Here is a 10,343-nt window from a genome sequence, read left to right as displayed (position 1 = left end):
AGACGTCCATAAGTTCGTGTTTATCTCCTCTCCCTTATCTCTGCTTATAGCCGCATGGCGGCTATATCTCTTTCTTTCCCTCCCCCCCTTTTTTAACCTGCCGCGCTTATTCCCTTTCCCGCTTTTTTTCTCTCTCCCCGATTTCTCTCTCTCTCTCTCTCTCTGATCTCTCTGATTTCTCTCTCTCTATTTCCCTTTTCTTTTATTTCTCTGGTGCTAGCTTTGTTGTTTCGCTCCCTGTTTTCTCCCCCCCCCCCGCCATTTCTTTCTTTGATCCGTGCTTGTGTTTTAAACCAAGCGTGAGACACTGCATGCATCTTAAACAGTCCCATAAACTTTACAATAATTCCGTGCTGTAAGTACAAGACAAAAGCTAGCCTCAAGCTTCTAAGTAATGTTGTTGTTTGCAACTAATGTCTCAGTGCTGGTTTCCACGTTATCAAACATCATGAAACAAAGTTTGTGTTTATTTTATACAAATTTAATATTCCCCTGTCCTAGAAACACAAGGTTTAACTAAAAGCCACCCCTAAAATCAGACTCTCTTTTTATAACTCTAAATTTTAAAACAAGTTGGCATGCCTGCATGGGGTGTGTGTTTTGGGGGGGGGGGGGGTTGTTCTGGTTGGACAGTTGAAAAGTATGCGAGAAGTCTGATTGGACAGACCGGTGGGTCTGTGGGCTGCTTCTGATTGGCCAGACCAAGGTCAGCTGTGATTGGTCAGATCAGTCAGTTGCTCTGCCTGGCTGGGGTGAGGAGGCTCACAAGCCGAAGCATTATCCCTTTTACCGCGGGGGCCGGATGAGTAAGGTCTGCTCTCTTTCTTTTGTTCCTTGACAAGCCTGTATTTCTTCATGGCTGCTAGTGCTTTTCTTTCCTCCCTTCTCTCCCCTTTTCTCCAGCTTCTCTTTTCTCTCTCTGGTGCTAGCTTTGTTCTGTTTCTTCTCTCTCCTTCTCTGGTGATAGCAATCCTTTTAGCCTGCCACGTTTATTCTTTTTTATTTCTTCCCTTTTCTCTCTCTGATACTAGCTTCTCTCTCTCCCCTTTTCTCTCTCTGGTGCTAGCTTTGCTCTGTTTTCCTCTCTTTTTAGCCTGCCACTCTTATTCCACTTTTCTCTCCACTTTTCTTTTCTTTCTCTGATGCTGCGTGCCTGCATGGGGTGTGTGTGTTTGGGGGGGGGGGGTTGTTCTGGTTGGACAGTTGAAAAGTATGCGAGAAGGTTTGTGTTTTTTAGCATCTCCCCCTGTTCTCCTGTTTCTTTTATTTCTCTGGTGCTAGCTTTTTTCTTCAGCTTTGCGCTTATTCCATTTTTCTCTCCCCTTTTCTTTTCTTTTTAGATGGATAAGCTGCCAATCCTTGGCGCTAGCTTATTCCATCTTTCTTTTCTTTTTAGACGGATGAGCCAGCCACTGGTTTCCCCCCGACTTGGAAAGTGGTGGCCTGCCATCTTGGAGACCACATGGTGGAGGGGCCCGTGATGGGAAGGGGCTTAGGAGGCCCCGGGGGAAGGGGGCGGAGGCAGGGGCAGGAGGCGTCATAGGAAGGGGGGATAGGAAGGGGCGGGGCTAGGAGGTGTCATGGGAAGGGGTGGGATTAGGAGGCATCATGGAGCGGGGCTAGGAGGCATCATAGGAAGGGGGAGGGGGATGGGAAGGGGTGGGGCTAGGGGCAGGGCACCTGTCAAAATTGCATGGTGATGGAAGGTATCAAGGCATTAACTACTGTCCATGCCTCCCAGCTGTAGTTCTATACTGTGTGTTATTGTATTCAACTGTTCAGCACTGCTGTCCTTAATGCTTTAACCATGTGGCTTTCAATTAAAGTTTGCATATGTAGATCTTGGTTATTATCTCGGTTTGTTTTAACAGCTTTAGCAGATGCATAGAAGTAAACAAGTAGCTCTCATTTGTGCTATTGGACTGAATCATTCCTCTCTGATTCATGTTTCATGGCAAACAGCCAACAGCTCCTGCATAGTTTCACCCATTAGCTAAAATATTAATAAACACTAATCTGGCAGTTTAGAAGGGAAAAACTGGGAGATGGTAATAAAGATTTGTCATCCTCCCAGGCTAGCAAATTAACTTCTGCTGGGTAGAGGGAGCCATCACACAAGGAGCACCTGTTCCAGTGGGAGAGAGCCAACAGGAGGGAGGGGTACTTCCTGTGCAGAGTATCCTGAGTTTCTTTGAATTGGTGTAAATCCGCCTTTTCCCAGATTACTCTGACTCCTGCCAGCAGCTGTCCCAAGCCCTCCCCTTTCCTGATGTTGACTTTGTTTTGTTTTGATTCCTGCAGGCCAGCCAGTTGGGAGTGTACAGGGCCTTTGTGGATAACTATGAGGTTGCCATGGAGACAGCAGAGAAATGCTGCCAAGCCAATGCTCACTTTGCTGAAATCTCCGAGGTAATGTCATGATGTTCAGACATACATGCTGTCTGGATCTGATTAATACACTGCAATGTTGCTCCTGTGCATCCATCAGTCCTCAGGGAGGCTAGCAGTGGAGGAGCTGTGGGTTTCCCCACAGCCACGGCAGCCCCTCCAGTGCCTTTTGTTAGGGCTGGCATGGGAGTAACTGTGAATTCTCCCATAAGCAGCTCTTGCTCACTATTCCCCACAGTGACTCTTGTAGTGACTTGCATGGCTTTGAAGTTCCCTAACTCCGCTCCAGCATCATGTAGTCTTAAAGAGGAAAGTTGTGTTTGAACTCCTGATGTGTCTCTTTTGCTGGTAATGACACTGACTGTGGTATAAAAGGCCATCTCTAACAGCTTGCATTATGTCCGTCAATAGGATCACAGGCTTAATTAGCTTCACATGCTGAAAGAGGTAGTGATAGAATGAGCTCTGTTTAAAATGAAAAGTATGTCAATTGGAATCTTAGGGTATGTCTACACTACCACCCTAGTTCGAACTAGGGTGGTAATGTAGGAAACCAGAGTAAATGCAGCGAGGCGGAGGACATCTGCTCCCAGTAAAATGCAGCGAGGCGGAGGACACCGCGCCCCTGCATGGGAACCTGCTGGGGGAGGAAGAGGAGGGGACCCCAGTAGCACCCTCCCCAGCAAGCGGTGTCTGCCACTCTCACACACCTCCCCCAACACTTCCCCCCCCCCCCCCAGTGGCCAGGGATAGAAGTCCTCTCCCTGTGGGATGCCACCACTGTTAGATGCAGCATGTGCACAGCACGGAGGGAAGGAGAGTCGCCCCGCTCCCCCCGCAAGCTTTTGGCCTGGCTGGCACTTTCCCATGCCTGCTTGTCCCTGGGGCATGCAGGTTGCGAGGCTCCCCTGGGACATCTGTACCCCTGCAGGACAGTGCACGTTGTCCAGGCCACAGATGGCCTTGCTCGAAGCACATCACGGTCATCTGAACTGAGACCTTTTGGTATCAGCTCAGAGATGAGAGCTAGGCTTCAGGCACAATGTCTCCTGGGACGACTGCCCTTGTCACTTTTCTTTGAGCTGAACCAGACGTGAGTGAGGCACGTCCACTGCTTCCCGCAGCATTCTCCTGACCCCATGAGAGCCACCGGCGCAGATGACCCCGCGAGGACCTGGAGTGGGGTCACCTGCCTGCATGCCCTGCAGCAGTGTCTTCAGCAGGGGCAGAGGTGGGAAGCCAACTTGGAGCTGTGTCGCACCACCTGGCAGGAGCTGTCCCAGCAGACCCTGAGCATGTGCATACGCCGTTGTCGATCGCCTGCTCACCACGATTGAGCAGTCCAGCAGCCACCACCCCGCACCCACTCCTTCCCAAATCCCTCCTGCTCCTGCTCCTGTCCCCGCCCCTGCCCTTCCATCTTCTCCTCCTAGCCCCACCCCCATGGCTACCAAAGGCCCCACACACGAGGTGGTGGGACCACCCAAGGCAGGCGCCAGTCCCAGCCCCGTCCATGAGCCCCTCCCCCCACTCCCAGGTTCTTTCCCCAGTCCATCCCCATTTATATATAAAAAACACATCAAGTACATTAGAAGCAGGAAGCCTGCTAAAAAACCTGTGGGTCCCCTAGATGATCGAGCTATAAAAGGAGCATTCAAGGACGATAAAGCCATTGCAGAGAAACTAAATGATTTCTTTGCTTCAGTCTTCACGGCTGAGGATGTTGGGGAGATTCCTGAATCTGCACCGTCCTTTGTGGGTGATGAATCTGAGGAACTGTCCTGGATTGAAGTGTCATTAGAGGAGGTTTCAGAACAAATAGAAAAACTTAATGTTAACAAATCTCCGGGACCGGATGGCATTCATCCAAGGGTTCTAAAAGAACTCAAATGGGAAATTGCTGAACTATTATCTGTGGTTTGTAACCTATCCTTTAAATCGGCTTCCATACCTAATGACTGGAAGGTAGCCAACGTGACACCAATATTTAAAAAGGGCTGTAGAGGCGATCCTGGCAATTACAGACTGGTAAGTCTAACTTCAGTACCGGGCAAATTAGTCAAAACAATAGTAAAGAATAAAATTGTGAAGCATGTAGAAGAACATAATTTGTTGGACAAAAGTCAACATGGTTTCTGTAAAGGGAAATCCTGTCTTACTAATCTGTTAGAGTTCTTTGAAGGGGTTAACAAACATGCGGACAAGGGGGAGCCAGTAGATATAGTATACTTAGATTTTCAGAAAGCCTTTGACAAGGTCCCTCACCAAAGGCTCTTGTGTAAATTACATGGCCATGGGATAAGAGGGAAGGTCCTTTCTTGGATTGAGAACTGGTTAAAAGACAGGAAATAAAGGGTAGGAATAAATGGTAAATTTTCAGATTGGAGAGGGGTAACTAGTGGTGTCCCCCAAGGGTCAGTCCTGGGACCGATCCTTTTCAACTTATTCATAAACGATCTGGAGAAAGGGGTAAGCAGTGAGGTAGTAAAGTTTGCAGATGATACCAAACTGTTTAGGATAGTCAAGACAGAAGCAGACTGTGAGGGACTCCAAAAAGATCTCACCAAACTGAGTGATTGGGCAACAAAATGGCAAATGAAATTTAATGTGGATAAGTGTAAAGTAATGCACATCGGAAAAAATAACCCCAACTATACGTACAGAATGATGGGGGCTAATTTGGCTACGACAAATCAGGAAAGAGATCTTGGAGTTATCGTAGACAGTTCTCTGAAAACTTCCACACAGAATACGTCTAAACTACAGGGTTTTGTCGACAGAAGTTTTGTCAACAGATACTGTCGACAAACCTTCTGTCGACAAAGAACGTCTAGACTACATTCAGTTCTGTCGACAAAGCAAGCTGCTTTGTTGACATAACAGTGTGGACGCAAAGGACAGTTTAGATGCAATAATGCCTTATGTTGACAGAACTCTGTCGACAAAAGGCGTTATTCCTCGTAAAATTAGGTTTACCAGCGTCGACAAAACTGCTGAGTTCTGTCGACGTTATGTCGACAGAACTCAGCGGTAGTGTAGACGCAGGTTTAGTTTTGTCGACAAAAGTCCACTTTTGTCGACAAAACCCTGTAGTCTAGACCAGGGGTCTCCAAACTACGGCCCGGGGGCCGGATGCGGCCCGCGAGGCCCTCTCATCCGGCCCGTGGAGACCTTTTTGGATTCAAAGGCAGAAGAAGTGAGATTGTTTCAAAACCCATTTGAAGCAGATGTGGCCAGTTGCCCAGATGAACTGCAGCTGGAAGTCATTGAGTTGCAAGCAAATGACCTCCTTAGGGACAAGTTCAAAATAGGACTGGTGGGTTTTTACCAGTTTTTGCCCAAGGAAGACTTTCCTAATGTCAAAACTTTTGCATCAAGGTACCTTTCAATCTTTGGAACAACATACCTGTGTGAACAAACATTTTCAAGAATGAAATACGTGAAGAACAATTTGAGAACAAACTTGTCCGATGATAATCTCAGGTCACTGTTGATGTTAGGGACAACAAATCTAAAGCCAGAAATGTCTGCTATTTTGGCATCCAGGAAACAATTTCACCATTCACACTAATACAGGTGTTCATGTGTAGTGTATGAATGTGTTATTAAATAATAACTGAATAAAATAATATTAAATAAATAATTAAAAACAACATCCATGTTTTGATTGTTTTTTATTTGGACCTCAAGTGTGTAGTCGGCCCCCGAACTGCTGTTTGATAGTTAATGCGGCCCTCGGGCTGAAAAGTTTGGAGACCCCTGGTCTAGACACACCCACAGTCAAAAAGGCAAATAGGATGCTAGGAATTATTAGGAAAGGGATAGAAAATAAGACCCAGAATATCTTACTGCCCCTGTATAAAACTATGGTACGCCCACATCTTGAATACTGTGTACAGATGTGGTCTCCTCACCTCAAAAAAGATATTTTGGCCTTGGAAAGGGTTCAGAAAAGGGCAACTAAAATGATTAGGGGTTTGGAACGGGTCCCATATGAGGAGAGGTTAAAGTGACTGGGACTTTTCAGTTTAGAAAAGAGGAGACTGAGGGGGGATATGATAGAGGTATATAAAATCATGAGTGGTGTGGAGAGGGCGGATAAAGAAAAGTTATTTATTAGTTCCCTAAATAGAAGAACTAGAGGACACCAAATGAAATTAATGGGGAGCAGGTTTAAAACTAATAAGCGAAAGTTCTTCTTCACACAGCGTGTAGTCAACCTGTGGAACTCCTTGTCATGGCTCCTTCCCCACTCTGGCATGATAAATGCAGAAGTGGGGGCCAGCAAGTGTACCCCAAAGCCTTATCTACCAGGCTTTGGTATAAAACTTCCCCCAAGATCTTAAAAACCTAGATCTTGGGAATAAAACTTCCGTTGCCACCACCCAAATGTTGATAAAGAAATCAGGGGAAAGATCATTTGGGAAATCTTACCCCTAAAATAAAAATCAGGGCACACCATTAACCACTGCCAGGTTAATAAAAAGAAAAGAAAGAACTTTTATTATTACAACAATATTCCTGTTGCAAACATAATGACTAGATAGGGAGGTAACAAAATATACTCATGGAGAAACTCCATTGGCCTAGAACTTAGTTACAAAGAAAAGCCAAAACATCTTTTAAGCAGTGCCAGATCTCAGATCCCCTACCCAATCCTTAAAACGAAACTGCCTAAACTTTACCCTACTTACAGAAAATGAAGAATGGTGTCTTGGAGAGAGAGAGAGAGACATGCTTGTCCCTCTCTGTAGCTGCAGAGAGCTCACTCAGAGAGACAAAAAAGAAGAAAGGAAAAAACCCAAATTCTTTTGTCCCAGGTTGAAACTCCCTCCTACATTCCTACTGGTCACTCCACCTGGCTAGGTGTAGTTAACCCCTTAATCCCCAGGCTGCTGGCTAACCCTCATAATCATGACACTCCTTGCCAGAGGAGGCTGTGAAGGCTAGGACTATAATAGATTTTAAAGAGAAGCTAGATAATTTCATGGAGGTTAGGTCCATAAAAGGCTATTAGCCAGGGGATAAAATGGTGTCCTTGGCCTCTGTTTGTCAGAGGCTGGAGAGGGATGGCAGGAGACAAATCGCTTGATCGTTGTCTTCGGTCAACCCTCTCTGGGGCACCTGGTGTTGGCCACTGTCGGTAGACAGGATACTGGGCTAGATGGACCTTTGGTCTGACCCAGTACGGCCGGTCTTATGTTCTTAGGAAACACAAACTGGCAATACCCTTTGAAAATGTGCTGTGATTCTCATCACAGTATGAGGGGTTCCCTGTATGCTCTCTGATGGGTTTTGATCCTTGGGCACAGCTTGTAGCATCAACAATATCACCTCACTATCATGGCACCTTCCTCCACACTTTATAGACTGAATTAATCTGTTAAAAACTAAGTCTCCTCTCACTAATAGTTACATTTATTACTTGCATTGTGGTAGTGCCACAGAAGAGATCTGGGCCTCTCATGCGGCACTGCAAACCCTGGACACCACATACCATGTCACTTCCTGGGGTATGTCTAGACTACAGGGTTTTGTAGACAAAAGTGGACTTTTGTTGACAAAACTTTACCTGCGTCTACACTGCTGCTGAGTTCTGTCGACATAATGTTGACAGAACTCAGCAGTTTTGTTGACGGCTGTAAACCTCATTCTACGAGGAATAACGCCTTTTGTCGACAGTTCTGTTGACAGAAGGCGTTATTGCATCTACACTGTCCTTTGCATCTACACTGTCATGTCGACAAAGCGGCTTGCGACATGACAGTGTAGGTTTCATGACATGAAACGAGGCTTACAGGATCAGTCAGCAAAGGCTTCCCCAGCCGACTGATCCCCGTCTAGACTACCGCGCTGTGCCGGATCAGCTGATCATCGGCACAGCGCAGCGGCCATGTTTATTTTAATGAAGCAGGGATTATTTAAATCCCCGCTTCTTTGCCTATGCCGGGTAGCCTAATCTACATGCCTCTGTTGCCAGAGGCATGTAGTCTAGAGGCATGTAGTCTAGACATACCCTATCTGTCGACAAAACTTCTGTCGACAAAAGCCTGTAGTCTAGACGTACCCCTGGTGGGTAAGTGCTAAAGCCCTGGTGATGACCATAGGGTTATAAATAGTAACAATGATTATGGTGGTACTTTTGTACCCAAGTCCTGCTGAAGATTTCACAGCACTTTACCCACTTTAATACAGTCAGCCTCAACCCCCTCAAAGGGAGAAAGGTCAGGAAAACCCCTCCATAGAAATGAGGGAAAGGGACTTGCCTCTGGTCACACCTCAGGGCAGCAGCAGAATCAGGAATAGCACCCATGTCTGCTGACTGCCCACCTTGTGCTTTAGCTGCCAGACTGTGTACACTGAGCCAATGGCAGGTGCATCCCTGTGGACATGCCCTTGTCTTACTGGTGATAACAGCTTAGCCATGCCCAGGTTTTCTCTCAGATGCTGTACAGGGCTCCCTGGTTTCTAGGGTCTCTATTAAGACTCACTCTTAGGAATTCTTCTTGGAGCTGGAGGCTTATGGTGCACAGTGGCACAGTGGGGTAGACCACCACAGGACAATGTATATATATATAATAGGGCTTTTCTGGATACTGCTTTAGACTGACTGTATGAACACAGGAACTTCTCCCTCCCTTGGAGGCACTGAGGAGGTTCTGGGTTCCAGGGTAATGTTTCTGGGTGGTGAACGGTCTCCTACATGGATTTTCTTTTTCTTTTAGAATCTCAAAGCCAGAAATACAAAGGACTCAAAAGATCAGATAACAAAAAACTGCTTGGAAAGTGAGTGTTGTGTATGGAGGACACTCTGGTTTGTCAGTACCTGGAGGGATGAAGATGGAGCTGACTATAGTTGCTCTGGGTGGAGGGTAGATATATTGTGGAATGACCATTCCCCAGCCCCACCTTCCGTGGCCTTTTATTTTCTAAATGCTAGTTGGTTATGGTGACTCTGCTTGTTTTCCCTGGTAAGCAACTCTTTTTTGATCATCAGCAGAACATTTGCCTAGAAAGCTGCATGTCTACACAGAAAGCCTCTATTCATCTTACTGGATAGTTGTTCCCTGTGGGCAACAATGGATGCAGTGGGCTGAGACAGTCATCCGCAGCTTTGCCTTAAACTATCAGAAGATTCCAGAGTCACCCATTCCAATAACTGGGCTGTCGGAGCCTGCAGCCCACTGTTCTGGTGGTTGCTGTTCCTTATTCTTGTCCCTTCTTTGTGTTCTTGGTGGTACGATTTACTGAAACACACTCCAGAAATCCACCCTGACCACCCCCTCCTGCAGGATGCTCTGCGCATCTCTCAGAGCTTCTTGTCCAGTATCAATGAGGAGATCACACCCCGCAAACAATCTATGACTGTCAAGAAGGGAGAGGTGAGTCCCCATCCTCTAGTGACCAGATCTGTTTCTGAACACTACTTCTGCCTTTCTCTGGGAGGGGCTGGAAATTAAGAGAGTACCTGTCAGGGCTGTTCCCCACTCTGGCAGTCAGGGTACGTCTAAACTACATGGCTCCGTCGACGGAGCCATGTAGATTAGGCTGATCGGCAAAGGGAAATGAAGCGGCAATTTAAATGATCACGGCTTCATTTACATTTACATGGCTGCCGCGCTGAGCCGACAAACAGCTGATCAGCTGTTTGTCGGCTCAGCGCGCTAGTCTGGACGCTTCCCTGTCGAAATGAAAGCCTTTTATCGACATCCCCGGTAAACCTCATCCTACCAGGCATAACGGGGATGTCGATAAAGGGCTTTCAGGTCGGCGCGGAGCATCCAGACTAGCGCGCTGAGCCGACAAACAGCTGATCAGCTGTTTGTCGGCTCAGCGCGGCAGCCATGTAAATTTAAATGAAGCCGCGATTATTTAAATCGCGGCTTCATTTCCCTCTGCCGATCTGTCTAATCTACATGCCTCCATCGACGGAGGCATGTAGTCTAGACACACCC

General features: G+C 46.8%; 1 long non-coding RNA gene across 1 annotated transcript; it reads left to right on the top strand.

Moving 5' to 3' along the window:
- The first annotated feature begins 728 nt into the window (after positions 1–728).
- On the top strand, positions 729–10,000 carry LOC149520837 (uncharacterized). Its single transcript, XR_016348234.1, has 3 exons — positions 729–811; positions 2,302–2,409; positions 9,114–10,000. It is a non-coding gene; the product is annotated as an uncharacterized LOC149520837 (long non-coding RNA).
- Positions 10,001–10,343: the final 343 nt, after the last annotated feature.

The sequence above is a fragment of the Pelodiscus sinensis genome, chromosome W (assembly GCF_052426305.1).
Source record: "Pelodiscus sinensis isolate ZL-2025 chromosome W, ASM5242630v1, whole genome shotgun sequence".
NCBI classification, from domain to species: Eukaryota; Metazoa; Chordata; order Testudines; family Trionychidae; genus Pelodiscus; species Pelodiscus sinensis.
Note: the sequence above shows the minus strand (reverse complement) of the source record. Positions and strands in the feature narration are given on the sequence as shown.